Source organism: Canis lupus, chromosome 14 (genome assembly GCF_048164855.1).
Source record: "Canis lupus baileyi chromosome 14, mCanLup2.hap1, whole genome shotgun sequence".
Taxonomy (NCBI): domain Eukaryota; kingdom Metazoa; phylum Chordata; class Mammalia; order Carnivora; family Canidae; genus Canis; species Canis lupus.
The window spans coordinates 52918118-52946014 of NC_132851.1; the positions used below are offsets into that span (position 1 = coordinate 52918118).

The window sequence follows — 27897 nt, forward strand, 5'->3', positions numbered from 1 at the left end:
CCTATATTAGTTTACTAAGGCTGCTGTGAGAAAGTACCACTTCCTGAATAGTTCAAACAACAGAACTTTATTTAATCACAGTTTTGGAATGTAAAAAATCCAAGCTCTCAATGTCCGCATGGTCAGCGACTTCTATAGGGTCACTGAGGGATGGATCTGCTCGACTTTCTCCATATTTACCCTGTATCATTTCATTGTCTTTCCTCTGCACATTTCTGTGTCCAAATTTCCTTTGTTTATTAGGACACAAATCAGATTGGGGTCACCTCAATTTCCCCCATTTTAACTTAATTACCTCTATAAAGGCCCAACTTCAAATATGGAGAATGCACCTCATATTCTGAGATACTAAAGATTGGGACTTCAATATATGAGGTTGTTTTTGTTGTTTTTTGGGGGGACAAAGAAAATGAAGAGTATAGTCAAGGTAGAGCCATTGTATATTTAAGGAATTTGGAAAATGCTCAAAATAAAGCATTAATATAAAAATTGAGACAGGAAATTGTATATACAGCATGACCCCAATTTTGTGATCCAATTGTGTACTTCTTGAAGAAGATATACCAAAAATTGATTTTATTCCCTCCAGATTAAGCTTTTTAAACATTTTTTTCATTCTACATTTCTATTTTTTTTAAGATTGTATTTATTTACTCATGAGAGACCCAGAGCTCACGCGGGAGAGAAGCAGAGACACAGGCAGAGGGAGAAGCAGGCTCCATGCAGGGAGCCCGACGTGGGATTCAATCCTTGGACTCCAGGATCACGCCCTGACCTGAAGGCAGGCACTTAACCACTGAGCCACCTAGGCATCCCTCTTTCTTTCTTTCTTTCTTTCTTTCTTTCTTTCTTTCTTTCTTTCTTTCTTTCTTTCTTCTTTCTTTCTTTCTTCTTTCTTTCTTTCTTTTCTTTCTTTCTTTCTTTCTTTCTTTCTTTCTTTCTTTCCTTCTTCTTTCTTTCCTTCTTTCTTTCTTTCTTTCTTTTTCTTTCTTCTTTCTCTTTCTTTCTTTCTTTCTTTCTTTCTTTCTTTCTTTCTTTCTTTCTTTCTCTTTCTTTCTTTTTCTTTTTTTTTTTAAGATTTTATTTATTCATTCATGAAAGAGAGAGAGAGAAGCAGAGACACAGGCAGAGACACAGGCAGAGGGAGAAGCAGGCTCCATGCAGGGAGCCCTACGTGAGACTCGATCCCAGGTCTCCAGGTTCACGCCCTAGGCCAAAGGCAGATGCTCAACCACAGAGCCACCCAGGCGTCCCGGCATCCCCATTTCTATATATATTTTTTAACCCATGTTGTGCCTTGTGAGATCAAAACAGAACACACTACAATCATGCCTTTCATGAAAATGTGGCTCCTTTATTTTCCATATAAAAATGTGGCACTCACTTTCCCACTGTCAGTGGAATCGGTTAGAAAAGTAAACCTGTTCATTAGGGTACTCCTTTTCATGTGGTTGGAAGACACACTTCTGGAATAGAACAGTCCCTTCCAGGTATTTGTGGCCGCTCTGAGATAACGGATGATTGTTTAAGGTTTCTCTCCCCTCTCCCACTCCAGGATGGTAGCTGGGGAGCTCAGCAGGTGGCACACACCCTGTGTAGCCTTGCCCACTGTGCCTCAGCTCTCACCAGGCTTTGGTTGAGACCTCAGAAACTCAATGGGGACAAGCCGGGCCACACTCATGTTCCTGGGGCAAATGGGAGACTTTCTAGGTGTCTTCTATTGGCCTCAGCAAGCCTGGAGTTGACCTTGCTGCTCCCAGCAGGCCCTGCGCCGTTAGCAGCACAGGTGGCATTGCTTTGTCTCCTTAGCAGGGACAGACTGAGGGCTCCATCTCTGTTTCCATCAGTTTCTCTGTCTCTCCTACTATCCCTGCCGCCCCACCCCCACCCAGTGGGGTTTGTGTTGCATCATCTTTCCAGCTCTCCAGATCCTGAGCCTCTAGAAGCATGGTGGGTTTGATTTTTTCTTTTGTCTTTGTCTTTTTTTGTTTTTAGATTCCATATGTAAGTGAGATTATACAGTACTTGTTTGACTTCATTCAAGGTCCCTCTGTGTTGTCATGAATGGCTGGACAATATTCCAACGTGTGTGTGTGTGTGTGTGTGTGTGTACACATATTTTCTTTTCTGTTTATCTGTCCATGGACATTTAGGTGGTTTCTCTGTCTTGGCTATTGTGAGTAATGCTGCAGTGAACATGGTGGTGGAGATATCCCTTTCATACTGGGATTTTGTTTCTTTTGGATATATACCCAAAACTGTAATTACTGGACCTTATGTCAGCTCTATTTTTAATTTTTTGAGGAACATCCATACTGTTTTTTTAGAGTGGTTGGACCAGTTTACATTTCCATAAACAGTATGCAAATTTCTCTTTTTACCAACACTTGTCTCTTGTCTCTTTAATAGTAGCATTCTAATAGGTGGGGTGATACCTCATTTGGGATTTGAACTCCCTGATGATTAGTCATGTTGAGAACATGTTGGCCATTCAAATATCTTCTTTAGAAAAATGTTCTTTTGTCCATGTTTAATTGGACTATTTTATTTCATTCTTCTTCTTCTCCTTCTTTCTTCTTCTTCTTCTTCTTCTTCTTCTTCTTTTCTTCTTCTTCTTCTTCTTCTTCTTCTTCTTCTTCTTCTTCTTCTTCTTCCTTCTTCTTCTTCTTCTTCTTCTTCTTCTTCTTCTTCTTCTTCTTCTTCTTTTCTTCTTCTTCCTTCTTCTTCTTTCTTCCTCTACTTCTTCTTTTGCTATTGAGTTGTCTGAGTTCTTTATAGATTTTGGATATAACCCTTTATCACATATATAATTTACAAATATTTTCTGCTATTCCATAAGTTACCTTTTTGTTTTGTTGATGTTTTTTGTTTGTTTGGTTAGTTGGTTGGTTGGTTGATTTTGTTTTCTGTTCAGATGCTTTTTCATTCAGATGTGGTCCTGTTTATTTTTTATTTTGTTGCTTGTGGTTTAAGGTCATGTTAAAAAAAACAAAAAACATTGTTCAGATCCACAGCAAGAAGATTTTCCTCTGTGTGTTCTTCTAGAAGTTTATGGTTTCAGGGTTTTTTTTCTAAGATTTTTTATTTATTTATTCATGAGAGACGGAGAGAGAGAGAGGCAGAGACGCAGGCAGAGGGAGAAGCATGCTCCATGCAGGGAGCCTGATGTGGGACTCTATCCTGGGACTCCAGGACCAAACCCAGGGCCAAGGCGGCGCTGAACCACTGAGCTACCCTGGGTTACCCTATGGTTTCAAGTTTTAAATTTAAGACTGAATCCATTTTGAGTGGTTTTTTATGAGTGGTATAAGAGAGGTGTCTTTTTTCCATTTTTTTTTGCATGTGAATATCCAATTATGTCAGTACCATTTACTGAAGAGATTACCTTCTCTCACTGAGTGTTCTTGGCTACTCGGTCGGATATCAGTTGATTGTATATGCATAGGAGTGTTTCTGGGCTTTTGATTCTGTTCTGTTGGTCTATAGGTCTGTAATTATGTCAGCACCATACTGTATTGATTACTATAGCTTTGTAATGTGGTTTGAAATCAGAAAATGTGGTGCCTCCCACTTTGTTCTTCTTTCTCAGGATTGCTTTGACTGTAGTCTATAGAAATTTTATGATTGTTTTTCTACTTCTGTTTTAAAAAATGCAATTAGGATCTTGATAGAGATTGCATTGAATCTGTAGATGGCGTTGGGTAACACAGGCATTTTATTATTTATTTATCTATCTATCTATCTATCTATCTATCTCTCTATTTATTTATTTATTTATTTATCACAGACATTTTAACAATATTTATTCCAATCTATGAATACAGGATATCCATTTTACTTGGTCTTCTTCAATTTATTTTATCACCTTGCTGTTTTCAGTGTAGAGATTTTTAACCTCCTTGGTTAAATTTATTCCTATATATTTTATTGTTTTTCATGCTATTATAAATGGGACTGTTTATTTCCTTTCAGATAATTTGTTGTGAGAGTATAAAAATGCAACTGATTTTTATGTTAATTTTGTATCTTTAAACATTGAATTCATTGATTAGATCTAATAGTGTTTTGATGGAGTCTTCAGGATTTTCTACATATAAAATTATGTGATCTGCAAGTAGAGACAATTTTACATCTTAATTTATAATTTTGATGTCTTTTCTTTCTATCTCATGATTTCTCTGGTTAAGACTTCTAGAACATGTTGAATAGGAGTGGTGAGAATGAGCACCCCTGCTTTATTCTTGATTTTAAAGGACAGGTTTTCAACATTTCACCATTGAATATGATATCAGCTGTGAGATTGTTATATATGGCCTTTATTAGGTTGAAAGATATTCCTTCTTTCCCTAACCTAAGAGTTTTTATCATGAATGAATGTTGAATTTTGTCAAATGCTTTTTTTGCATTTGTTAAGATGGTCATATGACTATTATGTTTTATTCTATTAAAGTAACACATCACATTTATTGGTTTGCATATGTAGAACCAGCCTTGCATTTAAGGGATTAATTTCACTTCATCATGGCATATGGTCCTTTAATGTGCTGCTGAATTTGTTTTGCTAGTATTTTATTGAGAATTTTGGAATCTGTATTCATCTGGGATATTAACCTATGATTTTCTTTTCTTGTGTTGTCCTTATCTGGCTTTAATATCAGAGTTACGGTGGCATTGGCATTTGAGTTTGGGAGTGACTTTTTCCTTTTCAATTTTTAAAAGTGAGTTAGAAAAGGATTGGTGTTAATTCATCTTTAAGTATTGGCAATATTAAAACAATGAATCCATCTGGTGTTGGGCTTTTCTTTGTTGGAAGATTTCTGATTACTGATTCAATCTCCTTACTGTTTAATTCATCTGTTCAAATTTTGTTTCTTCTTGATTCAGTCTTTTGAAGGGACACAGTTCAGCCCATGGCAAACCTTTTGCTGAGTTAATGAAGTTGATGAGACTATTTTCATGGATGAATGTTGAGTTTTGTCCAGTCTTCTTTGTTATCCATTAGAATGACTATGACTTTTCCTGAATAGTCCATTAATATACTGAATTAAATTAATTGATTTTCTAATTTTAACCAAACTTCACTTTATCACAATTTATTATGTTTGCAATATTGCTGAATATGTTACTAGGATTTCATCATAGATTTTTGCTTCTGTGCTTTTTGGGGATACTACCCTTTAGTTTTCTTTTCTTGCTTATCTTTCTTTTTCCTTTTTTCTTTTCTTTCTTTTTTTATTTTTTAGAGAAAGAGAGAGAGAGAGAGCAAATGAGTGCATTAGCAGAGAGGAGCAGAGGAAGAGGGAGAGAGAAAATCTTAAGCAGGCTCCCCCTGATGTGAGGATAGATCTTACAATCCTGAGATCATGACCTGAACAGAAATCAAGAGTCAGCTTAATCAATTGAGCCACCCAGACACCCCCTGTCTTTATTTGGTTTTAGTATCAAGATATAACTGGACCAATAAAATGAGTTGCGAAATGTTCTCTCCTAATAAAAACAATCAATACTATTTCTTTCCTGTATGTTTGATAGATTTATACTGCTGTCACTAACTTGCCTTGGAATTTTTGAGAAAAGTATTTCAACTATAATTCAATTTTATTAATCCATAATGGACACTTTCAGTTACCTATATACTCTAAAATGAGCTATAGTAATTTTATTGTATGTCAAAGATGGGCAAGTAAATCAAGAAATGTTGTGGAAGAAAAGAAAGGTCTGCCCAGGCAGACCTGAAGGCAATTTGAAAAAAGGAGACACAAGCTGGAGAAATTGTTGTTGAAATATTTTTGTCCTTTCCTCTTCAGACCAAATTTTCACATATCAAAGAATGTTAAAAGGAAACCAGAGAACTGGTCACTTTGGTTAAAAAAAAAATTCCTATGTACATTTCACCTATAATTTTGATCTAGCCGTTAAAGTGTAAGTAGACATTTATTTTTATTTACATTTTAGTCATTCTAAAAATATAACTCCTCTTATTATTAGTGACTTATATGGTCATAAGAAACCAGTATCAGGATGCCGGGGTGGCTCAGCAGTTGAGCGTCTGCCTTTGGTTCAGGGCATGGTCTGGGAGTCCAAGGATCCAGTCTCACATTGGGCTCCCCACAAGGAGCCTGCTTCTCCCTCCGGCTATGTCTCTGCCTCTCTCTGTGTGCTTCTCATGAATAAATAAATAAAATCTTTAAAAGAAAAAAAAAGAAAGCAGTATCTTCAAGACTCCTATTATCGAATCTTTAGCATCTATCACTGCACATGAAGCAGCTGTTCTCATCTAGCTATAGAGTGCACGTATGATCACATTTCTGTAGTTGTGAATACAGAGACAGTAACAGATACCACAATGATGTAGTATGGTGGCTGCAGAGTCAGATGGGAATCCAAGTCAAGCTCCAGAGTGTGCTTGCTCTGAGATCATAGGCAAGTTATTTAACTTATTTAAACTTTCTGCTTTACTCTCTACCTGTAAGATAATGATGGCAAGTATATCATGGGGTTCTTTCAAGGATGAAATGATTCAGTTCTTGTAAAGTGTTTGGAATAGTACCCCAAACATAGGAAACCCGCCATTATCATTGTAAATATGTGCCCTCTTGAAAAACGTAAGGTGGTTGTTTCTGATTATTTCCATTATTACTTTGTATTTCCAATGGCATTCTTTGGAGACTTAAAATTCCTTGAAAATTTTGCAGATGTGGTTGGTTCAAACATCAATATTGATTTTCTAACCCTAAAGTCATTAGCAAGGGTGTTCTGCTTTGATTGAGCCTTAAAAACTCTTTTATTTAAAGAGAGCATAATAAGTTAAACAAACAAACAAACAAACAAAGGACAAAGCAATCAAAGTTAGTAAATAGGCTGGCCATATGTAAAAATGATGTGCCAGAAAATCAAAATGTGTCCCCTTCTGCTTACACTTGATTCTGAGGAAACACAGCAAAATATTTTCTCATATTTGCATATACATATATATATATATAAACTAATTAATTATGTAACTGTACAAAACTTTACCTTGCTGTGTCTCTATAATATATAATGTATATAAATAATTATGTAACATATAAGTTTCTCTCTTTATACATGCACAATTGTTTCAACAATTAAGTACCAATTCATTCTTCAGATTAAGAATATTTACTAAAAATTTTCTGTACTTACTGCTCCTTTTACAAATGGAAACTATCTTCTAATATTGTCTCCTTTGATAAAAGGAGCCGTACAAATAAATGAGCACTCTTCAAATTTCCTAATTAAGTCAAAAAATACTTACAGCACATACCATGAAAGAGAAACGACTTGCTGGTGACTGTTCTATTCTTCATGCCAATCTAAAAATTGTCTCGGCAAGTAGACCTTATATTGATGAAGAATTTTGAAAAAAATAGCTTATCATTTATATTTTTACCCAAAAAGCAGATACCTCTTGATACCTTAAAGGAAAATAAAGAAGGTGGTAATTTTAGTTGTAGAAGATTTAGAATTAATTGCAAACAAAAGTTATATATTTTAAAGTCAATTGAAGCCCCATTTTGTTGAGCTAAATATGTCTGGCCCTATTAAATTTTATAATTTATAATATTGACAAGAATAACAAACGCATTTAATCATCTAAAGAGGATTTAATACAAATGTCAAGTGCTTCATACTATGTATCAGATATTCTCTATGCTAAAAGAAATGCAGTACTCTTTAGGAGACAAATAATATATGCATTATCCTTTGAAGAATATGTGTGGCTACATATAATCAAGGAATGAATTGCAATTCTGGCTATCTATTACATTTTGAAAATAAGTAACTATAAATAAAATATTTTGTCAATTTTTTAAAGTCATTACCTACTAATGCCTCTGATATTTATGAGTACAAAGATAATGCATTTCAGTGAAACCAAACCAATTTTCTGAATGATATGAAATAATATTGCAAGCTTTTTTTTTAATACACTAATATTGAGATTGATGATTAAGGTTTACTTCTAAAATAGGCATAGATTCTTCAGCTATTTGTGAGATTGTTATCTAAAATCTCTGAAAAATAAAGTAAAATAATGCTTTCCTGTATGCTTCCTACTTTACTTTCAAATGAAAAAACACATTCTGTATGCTTTTAGTGGGAAGCAAAATAGAGTAGGTATCAACATATTATAGATTTCTTCCACCCTAGTTATGTCATTTTTTTTTTTTTTTTTTTAGAAAACTCACTGTTTTTCTTGAATTAATTTGAATTATTTTCTACAATAAGATTTCAGGTTAGGTGAGCTAAAAAAATATTTACAGATAAATTATTAAAAATATAAAGTGGATTTTTAAAATTATAAGATACAAAGCCTTGACATATTTACTCAAACTATAGAAAATCAAAGATAAAGAAAAAATTTGAAAGAAGAAAAATGAGAAGAACCAACCTTATGAATAAAGAAGCAAAGATAAGAATTATGTCTGACTTCTCAGAAATCATGCAAGCAAGGAGAGTTGAATATTTAAAAGGTTGAAAAAAGAAAAACACCAATCTAGAATTCTGTACCCGTAAAATTATTCTTCAAAATTAAAGGAGAAATAAAGACTTTCTCAGAAGAAAAAAGTTAAAGGAATTTTTTTGCCAGTATATCTGCCTAGAAAGAAATGTTAGGAGAATTTTGTTAAGAGAAAGAAAATTAGGTAAGTCATAAACTAGGATCTACATTTAAAAAGTAAAAGCATCTGAGAAAGAATAAATGGAAGTAAGATAGAATTTATTTTTTTAAAGCTTATAAAATTTTTATTATAAAAATAAAACCTTAGGGAATATAGATATTTGTAAAGCTTTAATCCTTTTGCAGAAAACTTAGAAAATATAGAGGAATTTAATTTATCTTATTATTATCTTATTATTATTTAATTTATCTTATTAATTAATCCAATAATTAGCAATGTGTTTATAATAATAATAGTGATATTATATTCAATTATGTATAGTTATGCACATATTTACACTTATGTATAAGTGAAATGAATGATACTAATAATACAAGGACAAGGTGTCTTCTTCCTGACTGGTCTTCGGTGGTTAGTCTCTTCAGAGCTGCCCATAGCAAGATGTCTTCAGGAAATGCCAAAATTGGGCATCCTGCTCCCAACTTCAAAGCCACAGCTGTTATGCCAGATGGCCGGTTCAAAGACCTCAGCCTATCTGACTACAAAGGAAAATATGTTGTATTATTCTTTTATCCTCTTGACTTCACCTTTGTGTGCCCCACAGAGATCATTGCTTTCAGTGACAGGGCAGAAGAATTTAAGAAACTCAACTGTCAAGTGATTGGTGCTTCTGTGGATTCTCATTTCTCTCACCTGGCTTGGATCAACACACCCAAGAAACAAGGAGGACTGGGACCTATGAACATTCCCTTGGTATCAGACCCCAAGCATACCATTGCTCAGGACTATGAAGCCTTAAAGGCTGATGAAAGCATCTCGCTCAGGGGCCTCTTTGTCATTGATGATAAAGGTATCCTTTGGCAGATCACTGTAAATGACCTTCCTGTTGGTCACTCTGTGGATGAGAGTCTGCGACTGGTTCAGGCCTTCCCGTTCACTGACAAGCATGGGGAAGTGTGCCCAGCTGGCTGGAAGCCTGGCAGTGATACCATCAAGCCTGATGTCCAGAAAAGCAAAGAATATTTCTCTAAGCAGAAGTGAGCGCCTCGCCATTTTAGGGCCGGGCTGTAGTGGGCATCCATGAAAACAGAATCTTTTTTTGTACTATTGTCATGCTTAAAACAAGACTTTAGACTCTGCAGATGTGGTATGTGGTATGGGACAAGACAGGCCTTTCCTGCAAGGGTTGGGGAGGCCAGCCTTTCTTCCTCTGGAGAGAATGGTCTGAGCTGTGCTATAGGGCAGGCCAACTGATATGTACAATAGCGGGGCATCACTTTTGATCTTTTGTTGTTTCTGTTAAACTTGAACTGAGAAAAAAAAATAATACAAGGACAAGAGGGAGGAATTAGGAAAATTTTGTTGTCATAAGTTATTTGTACTACCCATGAAACAACATAGATTTTTTTTTTCAACATAGATTATTTAAAAGCAGACTTGCATTAGTTGTAAATGTATATTGCAAAAATCTAGGACAAATACCTAAAAAAACACAAAAATATTTTTTTAAAAAAAGAAATATAATTGATATACTAAGGAAGCAGAGGAAATGCAATCCCATAAAATGCTCAGTTAAAACTACAAAAAGGAGAAAAATGGCGGAAGACAAAAATATGAACAATAGAAAGGGCAAATAGTTATTAATCTGTCTACATCAATAGTCACTTTAAATATCAATGGTCTAAACACTCCAGCTAAAAGAGATAGAATTAATGAAAAACAAGAATCAGCTGTTTTTTCTACATGAAACCCACTTTAAATACAAAGATATATACAGGTTAAAATAAAGGGGTGATAAAAGATGTACCATAGTAGCACTAATCAGAGGAAGCAGGAATTGCTGTTTTGCAGACACAACAGACTTCAGAGTAGGAAAATTGAATATGCACCTAATAATAGCATCTTAAATATAAGAAGCAGAAACTGATACAACTGTGAGAAATAGATGAGTCCACTCCCATAATGGAAACTTTAATACCCATCTAACAGAAATGGACAAATGTATGGGAAATCTCTTCACCTTCCCATCAGTAAATCTAAAACTGTTTTAGAAAATAGACTGTTGGGGCACCTGTGTGGCACAGTCAGTTAAGCATCTGCCTTTTGCTCAGGTCATGGTCTGAGGGTCCTGGGATGGAATCCCCAATTTGGACTCCCTCTTCAGGGAGAGGAGACTGCTTCCCCCTCTCCTCCCTGGCTCTCTCGTGCTCTGTCTCTCACTCAAATAAATAAATAAATAAATAGTCTTAAAAATTCTTAATTCTACTCTTCAGAACTCCCTGCAAAAAAGGGGTGGGGGACATACAGATTAATGCCAAAATTAGAAAAATAAAATATGAGAGAAAAGCAATCAAGGAATATCAAAATTGCCATTTTACCAAGTAGTAAATTGGAATTCTTAACATCTTTGGGGGAACATCAAAATTATTCAAGGAATGCAAATGCCAGTATTAACAATCTGAAAACAAAGCGGTTAAATATTAATAAAATACTTAAAGTGATTAAGGATTGATAGTTATCAAGGAACATTCGAATAATAACTTGAACTCTACTGATATATGCATAAGTTGGTTTAAAAAAATATTTCTTTTAAATCCATTAATTCCTTTCCTAGGAATGTATCCAAGGAAAAATTCACATTTTAGATAAGAGTTTATGAACAAAAGACGCACATGATTCTTTATAATGAAAAAAAATAGCAATTCCTTCTCGAAGAGACCAACTCTGGCCTCCACATCTTACTCCAGCCCTACTATAATCCTTTTTGTACAGTGCCATTTTTTCTAGGACATTTATCACCTTCTAACATATTGTTACAATTTATTCATTTACTATGTTTATTATTCATCAGAAATTTCCTAGCATGGGAATATAAAGTGTATATGTGCAGAGTTTTTGTTTTTTAAGTTTTGTTGACTGATGTGTTACAGGTTCCAAGACTAGCCCTGCCTACAGTAAGCACTCAGCAAATATTTAGTGAATAAAATAATGTCAAAAATATAAGAATGATACATAAATATAAATAAATATTGCAAACCATAATTTTGTTTTTCAAAATAGAATAGGAGGTGTTAAAATATATACAGGTTTCATAAATATATACATAGGTGTGTGAGAAATCAGAACACAACATTCTATATGTATAGTGATGAAAGTCATACACATATATGTGTATGTATATAGAACAAAAGAACACTAATGCCTAGAGCTGGTCAAATTAAATATGATTTTTAATTTTCCTTTATTTCTACCTCCAAATATCATACCATTGTTACATATTTAACATTTAGAGATAATATTATTAAAATATTGAAGGCTCCATATGGCTTGATTTAGATAATAGTTTACAAAGAAAATGTTATCTCGGCACTAGGTATTTAAGGGATTATCTAGAGAGACAGAAATATCTTAGGGTATTGGTTTGAACCAGGGAAGAAAGGAAACTCAGATGAGATAAAATGACATGCTATACCACAGTAGTGAACACTGAAGTTTCAGAACTTTAAAAAACTTCACAGGTACGAAATTGATAAGGCTCTTGGCCTTCCCCAAGTCACCAGTCTCCCTTGGTTGGACTATTTATCACAATGGTCCCCAATTGATTTCCCAGTTTGCACCTTCAGCCCTGTACCCTATTCTCCACAAGGCAGCCAGAAGGCTTCTACAGTCTGTGTCATTTTTCTTCTCAGAATTCTCCAACAGCTTCCTACATTACTCAGGACAAAAATCAAAAGTTCTCCACATTGTATACATAGTCCCGCTATAGGACCTGAAATATCTTCCACCCAGTTCTGTGATGGAATCACCTCACGGCAAAAGATTTTCTAACTTTCCTTTGTAAAAAGCCAACCCCCAGTCCACAGAAAACCCCAAATCTCTTTTAACCTGCTTTATTTTTCATCACTGGAATTGTTACTACCTGATACATAATATAATATAGGGACACATGCCTTATATATATACGTTAAATACACATGGATACATACATGCACGTATATGTACATATGACATATATCACATATATACATATACAATCATACCTAATACAACTATATATCTTATGCCCCTAGCACACTTATATTTATGCATACCATATATTTAATATCTGTATTTCACTACCTCATGTGTGTGTTTGCACAAATGCCTGTGTGCCATTTGTTTTCCCTCAGTCTTTTGCCATGAAAATATAATATTTATGGAAAAACACACTCAGTTTTTTTTTTGTTCAACATTACATTTCTTTATCTAGTAGAAGGCCCTGTGCATGCATAGAAATTAATGAATATTTATTTGATTAATGAGTACTAAATAAGTTTAGTAAATTAAATTCACACATTTGTGTGTGTGTGTGTTCACTCTTCCTACTTTATAATAAGGAAGATTTGATGATTACAAACAGATATGTACCTATTTATTCATCGACTTGACCAATTTGCTGTTCTACTGATCTGTCTGCACCTCTGACCTACCTTCATGCAAGGTTATTCAGTGGCTTTAAGCTTAGGTACCTCTCTCTTAAGTGATTTTCTCCGCAGTTGCTCATTTCTTTAAGTTCTCTGCCAAGCTCTGCATGACTGCAAAACTTCCTAAGAAGAAAGTTAGTAAAGAAATCACTGTGGCATTCTAATTTTAGCTAATTCTAATAAAATTTATTCATAGATCAGGGATGGTGAAAGAGAGGTTAAAAAAATCTGTACAGATTATTTCACACACCTCAAGGGAGGCTGACTTTACATTATTTTAAATGACGAATTCCTCTTGGCTGGTTTTGACAGAATTGGATCTGACTGAGAATCTCTCTTAACATGATTATGTGATTATCTGAGATTTTTTCCTTCGTCCTACATCTTTTCAATTGGGAATGGGAATATCTACAATTGTATATTTTGGGATCTAGACTTTCGTGAGTCTGAGCACACCAGCCTTTGAGATGTAGCAGTTTCAGGAGAGACTCATGAAGGTGAATATTGATGCTCACATCTGCTCTAATCAAGGACCTGTGTTTCCTAGTCTGTACATACCAGGCTTAGGGTGAAGGATGATGTAAAAAAATGTTATGACTGAAATTTCTATGGTCTGGAAAAAGTTCCTTATTTTTACAAACCAGATCCATGTGTTCAGAATGGCAGGACTGTTGATTGGCACATCCCAAACAAACAGTCCGGGGCAATGTTATTCTTAATTTAACTTGCTGACTCTTTAATTTAATTTGCCAATATCACGCTTTCTAAAAAAGCTAAGGAAAGAACTTTGGTAGCCTTATGAGAATTCCTGAGAGATTATTTCTCATTTCTGTGAGTTTAAAAACCAGTTTGAAATACCTTTACATCGGGAATTGTCTCTTAAAAAGTTAAGTAGAGTTCTTACATTAGACTTGGCTTATGCTAATTAATGGTCACTTATAATTTACAACTTTGTGTATGTCTATAAAAACAGCAAATGTATGAATGAGTATTGCAAACAAAATAAAATACCTGAATTTTCCAAAGGTTGCTTCTTTCATGTCCAAGCAAAGAACTGTGACTTGGGTGAAATATTTTTCCTAAGAAATACATTTTTGTATTTCTCTTCATTTTGTATTTTTGTTCATTATCCTGTTCGTTTTATTTTTGTAATTCTTTCAAGTGAATAATTGTTTTGGGTGTATGACAACTCGAATTAAGCTATTTCTGTTAACCAAATAGTTCATCAGCAACTTTCACTTAGAACTTCTTTGATAAACAGCTCCACTCTTGGTGAATCTATTTGTTCCTGAGTCAAAAGTTAAAAGTAATGTTGGGCAAGTAAAGAACAGTGAGGCAAAGGACAAATAAGTATATTCATCTTTTAGAAATGGAAACATTTTTATTAGGCATCAAGTGAAACAGTGTATCAAAAAGTTCAAATATATTTTGTTTCAGAATATTTAAACAACTTTTAAAAATCTTAATACTGTGGCAGACATATAAGTAACAACGTGGCAACAAGCATTACTGTTCTCTAGAGTTATTTATTGTCATTCAATAAGACTGAGAGGTTGGATGCAGTAGCTGATAGTGAGATAATGAGAGTTGTCAACACAGAGAATCTATTGATGTAGCTGCAAAGATTGGGGAGATATTTTGAGGGGAAAAAAAAAGGACAAACTAATCCTGGTCAAAATAGAATTACAGCAACATCTGTAGGAGACAGGGGTGAAATAGATGGTGGAATCATATAAGAAAGGCAGTATATGTATAGTTATTAAACTTATGGATAATTCAGTAAACTAAGTAACCCAACTGAAGGTTTTCTGGAAAGTGCAGATCAGGAAAATACATTCTCCAAATTAGTAGACAGGCATGTCATCCCAAAATTGTCAAATTGTGTATATTCCATTCTTGGATTTTGAATCATCACTGAATGGACAAAGAGAATGAGAAAAAAAATTGTGACCATATCTGGATGGTGTACCGTGGTCATGGGGCCATTATTACTGTTATTCCTTCTAAATCCTGTGGTTGCCTTGAATCTTATGTTTCCAAATTTGGGTTCTCGTCTTTTTGCCATGTATGTGATACATCATTTTTCCCATCCCTCATTTATCTTGCCATACTTTTCCTTCAGCCTAATTTCAATTTCACAAAGTTAAGATATGTACTCAGTTAAGAAAACAGAAGATTCTTATAATTATAGATAAAATATTTTACAGTACCTAATAATCACAGTCTTTTGACCCAGAAAATTTAAAGCTAATAGAAACTCTAACTTACTTAAAAATTGCTGCAGCAGCGGATATGTTTATCTCTATATAGCCCTCATGCATGTGTTTTTTAAAATAAGGTTAAAAATTAAAGTTTATATTCTGTTTCTTTTATATGTTTTTATTTTTTATTTTTTAATATTTTATTTATTTATTCATGAGAAACAGAGAGAGAGAGAGAGAGAGAGAGAGAGAGAGAGAGAGGCAGAGACACAGGCAGAGGGAGAAGCAGGCTCCATGCAGGGAGCCCGATGTGGGACTCGATCCCAGGTCTCCAGGATCAGGCCCTGGACTGAAGGTGGTGCTAAACCACTTAGCCACCCAGGATGCCCATATTTTATTTTTTTAAAAAAGATTTTATTTATTTGTTCATGAGAGACAGAGAGAGAGGCAGAGATATAGAGGGAGAAGAAGGCTCCTCGTGGGGACCCTGATGTGGGACTTGATCCCGGAACTGGGATCACACCCTGAGCCCAAGGCAAATGCTCAACCGCTGAGCCACTCAGGCATCCAAAGTTTCTATTTATATTTTTAAAAGTAATCTTTGTTTTTCTCTTTTGTTGATAACAGTTTATCTATCTATCTACCTATCTATCATCTATCTATCTATCTACCTATCTATCTATCTATCTATCTATCTATCTAATCTATCATCTCAGATCTGCTTCAGGGAAAAGATCTCTGCTTTAGTGTAAATATTTGGTAAATTTGGTAAATTAAGTTTTTGAGATGTAGGTTTTTCCTAGATTTTTAGCCCGCAAACACTGAGCGCCTGTGTGTAACACTTATCAAAAATGTTCCTACATGACCTGGCACATGTGATGAATGAATGAATAAATGAATGAATATATGAAAAATGCTTACCTCCATTGGTTGCCTCCACATGTTTACTTCTAATGGTTATTTGGTTGATATTTTAGATTTCTGGAGAAAGTGTAAAATCAGTAAGCTATGAGAGTGCTGTATGAGAAACTATATGAACTATAGTTTATAAACTATAGTTATGAACTATAGAACTATACGAGTTCTATGAAATGAGTTACAAGAATTAAAGTAGCTCTTTGGCTTAAGATAGAATAAAAACTGTGTTTTGCAGTTATTGTTCAATTGGCAATTATTGTCATGCATTAATCTATCTCGTTTAGGCATCAAAATATAAATAATAATTGTTTTTATTATGCTAACAGTGACAATAAATAACAAAAGCTTCGGAATTCTTAAAGAAAAAATGGTTTTCCACTTTACTTTGGAGAGAAATATGATGTTATTCATTGTTTTGATAAATAAATGTTATAAATGGTCTGAATTGAAAATTTAAAAGGAAAATGCAATGAATACCTTTTGTTAATTTTATTACTTCTTATAATTTTAGGCTCCATGAATTAAATGTTCATATGTGTTCCTAAATGCTTACATTTTCTAGAAACCTACACATTCTTAGATATATACAAATATTGTATGGAGACTATATTTTCTTGATTGTGGCATTTTGGAGTCACCTGGTCGCATACATTTTAGGCATATATACATGATATTGCACTCTCATAAATATCACTGAATGGACATTATACAGTAGAATAAAATGGATATATTTTAATGATTTAGACATATTCCAAATAGAAAGATTTAAACAAACATTTTTAGAATTCTGCTTTGCCATGATAAATTGGCCCATTTCCATAGAAACATTTTCATATGTAAGAAAAATAATCTAAGAACTAGAGACATAATGGGCCACCATGATTTTTAAAACTCTATCAGAGATGATTAAGTAGAATTCAGTACAATTTACTGTCTAAGATAATCCTCACTTAATCTCTGTCACTGTTTTACTGCTTGGCTTTATTTTTGATCTCTGTCTTTATTTAGAGATATATAACAGGTAAGTTTCATCAAGTGTTAAAATCTATTGGTGCTTAGGATGGTAAAGTTGGTATGTGTGCATTTTAAGAGTTTCAGGATAATAGTATTTTAGAAAAATGCCTCAATTAAGGTAGAGCACAAGATTTGGTTTTGAAATTTCTTTTAATAAGTCAGACCCAGTGTTTTAAAATAAATATTTAACTGAATACTGTATTGCCTGAAGGGGTTACTACTTTTTGTTTTCAATATATGTCCAACTGAGAAGTGAAAAGAACATAAACTTTGGAATCCAACTTTGGTTGGCTATCAGATAAATTATTTTTTAGATTAGCAAATTCTTATGATTATGGGTGATTATAATTATTTAACATTTCAGAATCTGACTCCAGGATTTACTATGAAATGAGGGAAATTGTGTAAACATAAGATTATCATGAAGTTTGAAAAAAGGTCTATAAAGGAAATTTCTTATAATTTCCATTAACCAATATATGTTCTTATGCCTTGTTTAGTCATCTCTTGATCAAAATTGGAGCAGCAAAAGAAACTATTAATTTTTCTATTAAAATGTCAAAGGATGGGGATCCCTGGGTGGCTCAGCTGTTTAGTGCCACCTTCAGCCCAGGGTGTGACCCTGGGGTCCAGGGATCGAGTCCCACGTCGGGCTCCCTGCATGGAGCCTGCTTCTCCCTCTGCCTGTGTCTCTGCCCTTCTCTCTCTCTGTCTCTCATGAATAAATAAAAAAAAATCTTTAAAAAAAAAATGTCAAAGGACACAAGGAATCCAAATCAACTGTTGAATTGGATTTTTGTTGAGTAGGATTATCTTACATTTGGGAGACAAATTGAAAGGCAATAATGTTAATTGTCATTGCAAACTCTCCTTATTGACCAAGGGGAAACATATCAATATGATGCTGCTTTTTTAGAAAATTCATTCCAGGGACAACTGGGTGGCTTAGTGGTTGAGTGTCTGCCTTTGGCTCAGATCGTGATTCTGGGGTGCAGGATCGTGTCCCATATCGGTACTCTTGCAAGGAGCCTGCTTCTCCCTCTGCCTCTGTCTCTGCCTCTCTGTGTCTCATGAATAAATAAATAATAAATAAATAAATAAATAAATAAATAAATAAATAAATAAATCTTTAAAAAAAGACAAGAAAATTCGTTCCATAGCCTGAAGGTGTGGAGTTTGTTGAACATATAAATGGATAGACCCAATGTTGAATGAGTGAATGTGCTGGTTTTAAAATGTATTCACAAATTCTTTGATATTCCATTCTTTAAGAAATGGAGTTTGATTTCCCTTCCCTTGAATGTGCTTAGATTTATTTATTTATTTTTTTTTTGAATGTGCTTAGATTTAATGACTCTTTTTTAATGAACATAATCTGGGAAAGGTGATGCAATGTGATTTTGAAAGCTAGGTTGTAAACAGGATAGCTCTGCCTGGTTCTCACTGCCATTGCTCATTTTGGGAAAGCCAGCTGCCAGGTTACAAAGATAATCAACAGCTTGTTTGGAAGGAAATAAGGCCTCCCAACCATAGTCATCATCAAATAATAGCCATGTAAGTAAGCCACCTTAGAAGTAGATCCTCTTGTTCCAGTCAAGATTTAGCTGACTGTAGCCTTGGTTGGTATTTTGACTGCAACCTATAAAAAGACCCTGAGTCTGAATCACCCAGCTAAGGCACTCCAAAATTTCTTCCCTACATTAGCTGAGAATAATAACTTTTGTCTCAAATTATCTAAAGAGAGTGAATGAATAAGTAGAAAATCCATGGGAAACATATGATTTGTTTTGTAGAATTAGAAAAAGTAGTTTTGAAGTCCAAGTCTACACTGCAAAAATTGGTCTAGCTCTCAAATTAAGAGGACTTTGTACTTTTGGATTTCTTTTTAACTCTATAACCTGATTCTTTACTTCCCAGGTCTTACCCAAACACCTCCATGAATTGTTGGAGGAAATGAGAGACTTGGTTTGGATCCCATAAAATAGGAAAGTTGGATTACCTATTTTAGTCATTCTTTTCCACACTCTCAGAGGATCGTTATTTAAGTGTGGCCACATTCAGTCACATCTGTTTGAGTTTATGAATTTGCTCAAGTTGTCTCAAATTTGCTTCCTCTAGGGTCTCTTCTAGAGTTTTGAACCACCTGTATTTCCAGATGACCAGGCAATTAGGATCTAATCTGATGTGCTCCCATATTCAAGAGCCTCGTTACACCATCCCCTACACCTACTCTTTAGATTTGAACACAGTGAAGGTCTTTGCTGGGAAAAGTGTTAAAATACTGTGTGTCCCCGGTTCCCAAGAGGTTTCCCCTGGCATTATGATCTAGGATAGCTACTTCTTTGAGAAATGTCTATTCAAATTCTTTGCCTACTTTTTTTTTTTTTTTTTTTTTGCCTACTTTTAAATTAGGTTTTTATTTTTTACTACTGAGTTGTCAGAGTTTCTTACATTGTTTGGAGATTTACTGCCTACAAGAAAATGGTTTGCAAATATTTTCTCCCACTCTATAATTTGCCTTTTTACTCTGTTGTTTCCTTTGCTGTTCTGGTACAGAAGATGGGGTCTTTGGGGAGCACTTATGTTATGAGATGGAACCCTTCAAGAATGTGATTACTTCTCTTTTGATAAAGATCACACAGAGTTCCCTAGGCTGTGCCACTATTGGAGGATATGAGAAGTCTGTGACATACAAGGGTACTCATGCATCCAGGCTGATACCTTGATCTTAGACTTCCAGCCTCCACAACTGTGAGAAGTAAATTTCTGTTGTTTATAAACTATCCATTCTTTGATATTGTATTATAGCACTCTGAATGGACTAAGACATTCTCTGTCCTCCTGTTCACATCCCCTCTATAGGGAAACTTATTCACCCTCTAGGTATTGAGATTATCACCTGCTGATGGCTCACAGATGTGCCCTCCCCCATAAGGAATAACCCCAATATAGGAAACAGACTTTTTCATGGAAGGATCACAGAAAATGCCTGATTAATGTAGGAATTAAAAAACCTGGCTTTCTTGCCTCAGCTTTGGAAAACTCCCAAAATGGATCACCTGAGACCTCAGTTGACATGTGGTATGTCAGCTTCTTCTGCTCATCACTTTCTCGCTTTCTCACAAGCGTGTTACCCAAGAGCTTACTCCAATGAACCTCTTTGCACAGAACTTGCTTTATTGTTTCAGCAAAATCGATCTAAGAGAGCTGACACTAGAAGTTATCCTAGAAACAGACTCAAACATGAGATTTAGGATATGGATCATTTGTCAGGTGGCTAGGAATAAGTCAGCTAGCAATAAGGACTCTTACAGGTAGAAGATGGCATATCACTACTAGAATGCTGTAACAGTGGAATTGTTGAAATATTTAGCTGTGAAGAGTTTGGTTGGATATTTTTTGAGGACAGGGAAAAATACTGTCTTGCACTATATATAGGCAAGTATATATAAAACTAGGCAAGTATCAATAAATAGTGACTATAGAGCTGTGGAATTGGGTGGCAGTTACCTAAGGTCATGGTCCCAATGGAAAAGAAAATAATGAGAGGACAGTGTAATTAATCAACAATTCAAGCAAAATATGACAGACTGTTTCCTTGGCACATTTAAGGAAATTCTGATTTCCTACAATTGATGATTAAACAAAATAGACAAGGCTCAGGGTGACTATAAGAATACTGGAACTTTAGGTAAGGTTGCATCCTTCTACTCCAAAGTCAGGCTGAAAATACATGAGGAAGATTTGGAATATATGCAACTGGATGGAAACATTTAAGAATCTTAGAATCCCAGATTCTCTTGAACTCACTGTGCCAACAGAAATGGCCCACTTCCCTTCTTTGATATATACTGACCTCCTTCGATTTGCAATTCTGCAGAAGCCTCACTTGAGCCTTGTGCCTTCTAAGGCAAGGCTTGTCCTTAGCTTTTACCGCTACCTCCTCCCCTGGCAACCAGAGCAATAGCATGTGTGAATCCCAGTATCGCAGCTGGGGGTTGGACTGACTTTCTAATGGAGAATAGAGACTACACATTAAAGGATCTGAAGGACCTAGCTTATGAATACAAGCATGCATGGGTAGAATATGCATGGGAGTAGATGCAGAGGTGGTCGGATCAACAGGGAGAACATAAAGTTGAACACTGGAAATTTTCGTTACATGGAAACATTCCTCCATGATGCACAAATTTTATACCCTGGCAAGTACCATGAGAGGTGATACTCACATAATGTCACTGTAGGCCTTAAAAGCTTGGAAAAGCATTGGTTCACAGCAAGTAAAGTTGCACTGCTGGAACTCTCAGTATTAGCAACTAGTTCAGGCCCTGTGATCATGCTATGTCAATAGTCATATGATCTGTCTTCCATACCCCAAGGAGAAATACATCACTTTTGTTCATTTCTGAATGTTGTAGCTTCAAAGATATAAAACAAGATGAACAAAAATGGTCTCAGGAGGAGGTATTTTCTAGCAGGTTATTTTCTGTTGGTTTTGATATGTGGAAATCTCATTATAAAATTTGATTCTCATATTTCTAGTAACACATAAAAATAGAATTGAAAACATAATTTTGATGGATGATATCATCTGGACTCTAGAACTTTGACCTCTTGCCCAAACAATTCTAATTACTTGTATGGGAGGTATTGACCTAGTGCTATAAACTCAATTTTAATTCAAAGGATGATCTAATGAGGAATACAGTAGAGGCTCTGCAACATTTTCAATTACACATGTGGTTTAGCTTTTTAAATAGAAATTCCTATAGCCCATTTCTCAAAAATCAATGGCAAAATCTATACTAAATTTGAAGTGGAGCACACACAAAAAATGCACATTTACACATAAACGTAACTTAAGAATCCGAAAACTATTTCTGCTATCCCATCTTGGCTGACAGTAAAAACATAGTAAAAACACGCTTAAACTGAGTAGTCAAAATTGCCTATATTTTTTCATTGATAGGAGCAAAGAAAGCAAATAATACCTTTTCATGCAGTAAATCTCTTACCTTACGTGATAGTCTCTTAACTCCTCAACTACCTTTATTTCAAATGCTTATAGGTTACCTACTGCATACATGACACTGTGGTAGTTGTTTGGTGTTGATATTGATGAATAAGAGTCCCTGATGAGAAGGAACTGCTTGTAATAGTATAAAAATTTGGGCCCCTTCTCAACGCCATAAAACTTTATATTTCTTCTTTAAAAATGATGCTTATAATATGGTCAGTAATATCTGTTTCCTTATTAATCCATAAATTTCATAACAACCTGGGTTGAGTCTGCTTTGCTTATTCTTTATCTACATAGTCTGGCTTAATCCTTGTCAGGTGTCAAGGTTTTGTAAATATTTCTTGAATGAATGGATGATGCAAGTTTGTCATATGGTGCCGAATAAGATGAGTATTCTAAAGAGATACAACTCAAAGTATTGGAATTTAACATCCAGTTGACAGGATCAGGAAAATAGCATTTAAGAATGGATTTAAGAAAATGGACCAGGGATGCCTGGGTGGCTCAGAGGTTGAGCATCTGCCTTTGGCTCAGGGTGTGATCCTGGAGTCCCGGGATCTAGTCCCACATCGGGCTCCCTGCATGGAGCCTGCTTCTCCCTCTGCCTATGTCTCTGCCTCTCTCTCTCTGTGTGCCTCTCATGTATAAATAAATAAAATCTAAATAAATAAATAAATAAATAATACCATATCGAAGCAGAATGGCATGGGTAGAAATATTAAAGAAGAAAGACATGTAGGAAGAAAGGGCATGCAAATGAAGAACCATAATTCTGTTACCTAGGTATTACTGTATTACTTAGTTTATGAATATATATATATATATATATATATATATATATAGTTTGATAGGAGCAACATTATATATAGTTTGTATTTGGGTGAGGAAGAAATGAATGACTTCCAAGTTTATCCTCTTTAAGCTTTTTATTGTGTCCACATATTAATTTCATATATTTTCTTTCCTGTGTATGTGAGGGGAGAGTATGCTGCCTGTGAGTACTTTTCTGGAAATTAATACCAAGGAGCAGAAATGGGTGAGTGAGGAGAGTGACTCAGGCAAGAGAGGGAAATCCATGAAAAGTGTGTTAATAAGCTATTCATTCTGGATACAATTGGGGCACGCTTCCACTGGGGACTGTGTAGAATACATTTCAGGATGGTCAGGGCTTTATTTTCACTTTTAAAAAATTCCATAGATGCTATTTTGATTTTGATCACTTTTTTTCCATTTGTCTTTTCTTTGGTTTTCTTTCATTTTATATCATAGTAGTAATTATGAGGTCCGTGCTTTGAGATTCTAAGTGTTCTGTGGTGTTGAGTTTATAAAACCAAGTGGGTCTTTAATTTTGCCGAGAACCTGAAAGCAATTATTATGCTCAGATTTCAATACATGTGTAATGGTCAATACTATGTATACCTAATCTGCTTTGTTATTACCTTCAAAGGAATTACAAATATTTTTCTTTTGTTTACTATATGGATTTCAGTTTCTGTACTTGTTACTGAAAGTGAACAGATTATTTTGACTTTCGTTTTTTTTTTTTTTTTTTTTATGTGCTTGGGCTTAGAGCATCATCATACAGTAGGCAAAGGTCTTTTCTTCTTTTGGATTTTAGTGTTTGGTATCTAACACAGTCCTGGTTAAACCATAAGAAGTGAGGAAGTACCTGGTGATTATTTGGTCATTAAAATTAGATACCACTTTTTCTACCATTTTTGAAAATGTTTCAAGGACGTAGAAAACATTTTTTGGCTTTTGATTAGAATATGAATGCTTTCTACTAGTACATTTGTTCTATTAATAATATGTTTGTCATGAATAAAAGTAGCTTTTCTTAACAATGTAGTTTGAAGTACTTATGTTTATATATGCAAAGCATTCAGTTATTTGGCATATATGACATGTGCAATTGAAAAAAGGGACATTAGCCATAGTTTTCCAAATATGTGAAAATACTTCCTGAATTATGTAAAAATTCTCTGAAAATGGTAGGATGGGGGGCACCTGGGTCGCTCAGTCAGTTGACTGTCTGGCTCTTGATTTCAGCTCAGATCACGATATTGGGGTTTAGATTGAGGCCAGCATCAGGCTCCATGCTCAGCGCAGAGTCTGCTTAAATTTCCCTCTCCCTTTCCCTTGACCCCTCCTGCCCCAAGATAAAGAAGTAAACTCTTTAAAAAATTTTTTTAAAGTAGAATTGGTATGCATTATATTACCTGGTGTACATTGGAATGAGGTAAGCCAAAGTAACGATGGAATGGGGTATGAGATTTGCTGTGTTGCTGAGACCTGGGTGAATTTATCAACCAAGAAGCAGCAGCACCGCTAGAGAGTAATTAGAGAAATTTGCATGTGGCTGTCCAATTTTCCCAGCACCATTTATTGAAGAGACTGTCTTTTCTCCAGTGGATAATCTTTCTTTCCTCCTTTGTCGAATATTAGTTGACCATAAAGTTGAGGGTCCACTTCTGGATTCTCTACTCTGTTCCATTGATCTATGTGTCTGTTTTTGTGCCAGTACCACACTGTCTTGATGACCACAGCTTTGTAGTACAACCTGAAATCTGGCATTGTGATGCCCCCAGATATGGTTTTCTTTTTTAATATTCCCCTGGCTATTCAGGGTCTTTTCCACACAAACCTTAAAATAATTTGTTCCAACTCTCTGAAGAAAGTCCATGGTATTTTGATAGGGATTGCATTAAACGTGTAAAATTGCCCTTGGTGCAGCCACTCTGGAAAACCGTGTGGAGGTTCCTCAAAGAGTTAAAAATAGATCTGCCCTATGACCCAGCAATTGCACTGCTGGGGATTTACCCCAAAGACACAGATGCAGTGAAATGCTGGGACACCTGCACCCCAAAGTTTATAGCAGCAATGGCCACAATAGCCAAACTGTGGAAGGAGCCTCAGTGCCCATCGAAAGATGAATGGATAAAGAAGATGTGGTCTATGTATACAATGGAATATTACTCAGCCATTAGAAATGACAAATACCCACCGTTTGCTTCGACGTGGATGGAACTGGAGGGTATTATGCTGAGTGAAATAAGTCAATTGGAAAAGGACAGACATTATATGGTCTCATTCATTTGGGGAATATAAAAAATAGTGAAAGGGAATAAAGGGGAAGGGAGAAAAAATGAGTAGGAAATATTAGAAAGGGAGACAGAACATGAGAGACTCCTAACTCTGGGAAACGAACAAAGGGTGGTGGAAAGGGAGGTGGGCAGGAGGTGGGGGTGACTGGGTGACGGGCACTGAGGGGGGCACTTGATGGGATGAGCATTGGGTGTTATGCTATATGTTGGCAAATTGAACACCAATAAAAAATAAATTTATAAAAAAAAGAAAAATTTCTAGCAGAATATCACTCTCAGCATATACTGTAGAAGCATGTGGTAGAGAGCCAAGGGCCAAGCAGCAGACAGCCAGGCACAGGCACTTGCAGTAGTATGTGGCACAGATCAACATTTTTTTTAGACATACCCTAGAACCCCCGTTTGAGGGAATGAGATATGAGATTACTCATATTCTGGGCATTGAGTTAAAATATTTTATATAAATTACCTTTAAGGCTCAAAACCATTCTACATGATTGGTTGTATTTATTTCCCCAATTTGCAAATAAAATGATGAGCAATTATCTTCCCAAAATGAAAGACTGTGTGATATAGCTGGGATTTGAACAGACTATAAAGTCATTCTTGAAATCCTTCATGCTTCCCTATCACATACTACTTATGGTGTGGGTTTCTGTTGATACAGACTTCCAGCTATTTGATGAAATGAATCAAGATCTTTTAAAGGGTCATGTGTTTTGATAGAATAATTCTAAATCTAAGAATTCATTTCATGGAAATTATAAGGACCATATATAAGGTTGTATACAAGGGTATTATCACCTTGTTTTTACAATAGGAAAGTGCTAGAAAAAATGAATTCTAGAACTAGAGGATTAGCTAACTAAATTATATTATATTCAAAGCATGAAACATTATGCTTCCATTTAAAAACCATGTTTTATAGGTTGCTTAATTGTATGATAAAATGTTCATAATTAAATTAAAAAGGAAGATACTAAAAGTTTATGTTCACTATCATCTTATTGAATATATGGATATAACATTTGGAACAGAATAGCCAAAATTATTATCTCTTTAGGGTTAGATTATAAAAAATTTAAAAATTTAGTATGTTTTCTTCAATTTTCCATTTTATATGAAATCATGTTCAGTTATTAAATAAGTAAATAAATAAATGATTCCTGTGTACTCACTCTGCATATTTTACTGAATTAAATAGATATATACAGGGATCCCTGGGTGGCGCAGTGGTTTGGCGCCTGCCTTTGGCCCAGGGCACGATCCTGAAGACCCCGGATCGAATCCCACATCAGGCTCCCGGTGCATGGAGCCTGCTTCTCCCTCTGCCTATGTCTCTGCCTCTCTCTCTCTCTGTGACTATCATAAATAAATAAAAATTAAAAAAAAATCTTTAAATAGATATATACAGAAAAATATTTAATGTAATATAAAATCTTAGAGGTTTTCGCAGGCCAATGGCTTTCCATCCTCAATATCTAGAGAGATGAGGAAATATTAATAATCAAGCAAACCAATGAAGAATAATGTTAACATTCCCAAAAATGCTGCGTGTATTAGTTTCTTAGGGCTGCTATAAAAGATTACTACAAGAGACACCTGGGTGGTTCAGTTGGTTGAGCAGCCAAATCTTGGTTTTAGCTCATGTCATGATCTCAGGTTTGTGAGATCAAGTCCTGTGTCAGGTGCACACTCAGCACGGAGTCTGCTTGAGATTCTCTCCCTCTCCTTGTGGCCCTTCCCCAGTTCATACTCGCTTGCTCTCTCTCTCTCTCTCTCTCACTCTCTCCTCTCAAATAAATAAATCAATCTTAAAAAAAAAATTACCACAAGCATGGTGACTTAAAACAACAATTCTTTCACAGTTGTAAAGGCCAGAATTTTGCAGTGAAGGTGTCTAGGTGCTTAGCTCCTGTTGAAGACTCCAATGGAAAATCCTTCCTTGCCTCTTCCAGTTTTAGGTGATTGCAGGCATATTTCAGTTTGGGACTACATAACTCCAGTGTCTGCTCTATCTTCACATGGTTTCTTGTCCTAGATATCTCTGTGCCCCAAGTTTCCTTTCCTTTCCCTTTATAAAAGAAAGTCATTAGATTTGGGCCCACTCTAAATCCAGGGTGATCTCATTATGAAATTTGTAATTTAATTGCTACTATTAAAGACTCTATCTCAAATAATTTCATATTCATAGCTATTAGGGGTTAGGACCTGAACATATTTTCAGGGGGCTACTATTTTATTCTGCATTAGTATCTGCATTGGCTATAGACAGCATATAGCTAACTCCCCTCACTTTGTTCAAATGCTTGCTCATGTATTACCCACTCTAAGGCATTTTGTGATCATCCCATTTAAGGTTGCACCTCCCACCTTGTGTTTACTCCCAATTCTATCTTGAATCTCATAACAAACGAAGTTTGTAATACATAACTTACATATATATTATGTTATGGTTACATAAGCACACACATGTGTAAATACTATTAGAGCAGACATTTTGACAGTTTTCCCTGTGGATTTTTAAGAAGCAAC

General features: G+C 35.1%; 1 pseudogene; it reads left to right on the plus strand.

The window, feature by feature from the left end:
* Positions 1 to 9030: 9030 nt before the first annotated feature.
* Positions 9031 to 9887, plus strand: LOC140603491 (peroxiredoxin-1 pseudogene; annotated as a pseudogene).
* The last annotated feature ends 18010 nt before the right edge of the window (positions 9888 to 27897 follow it).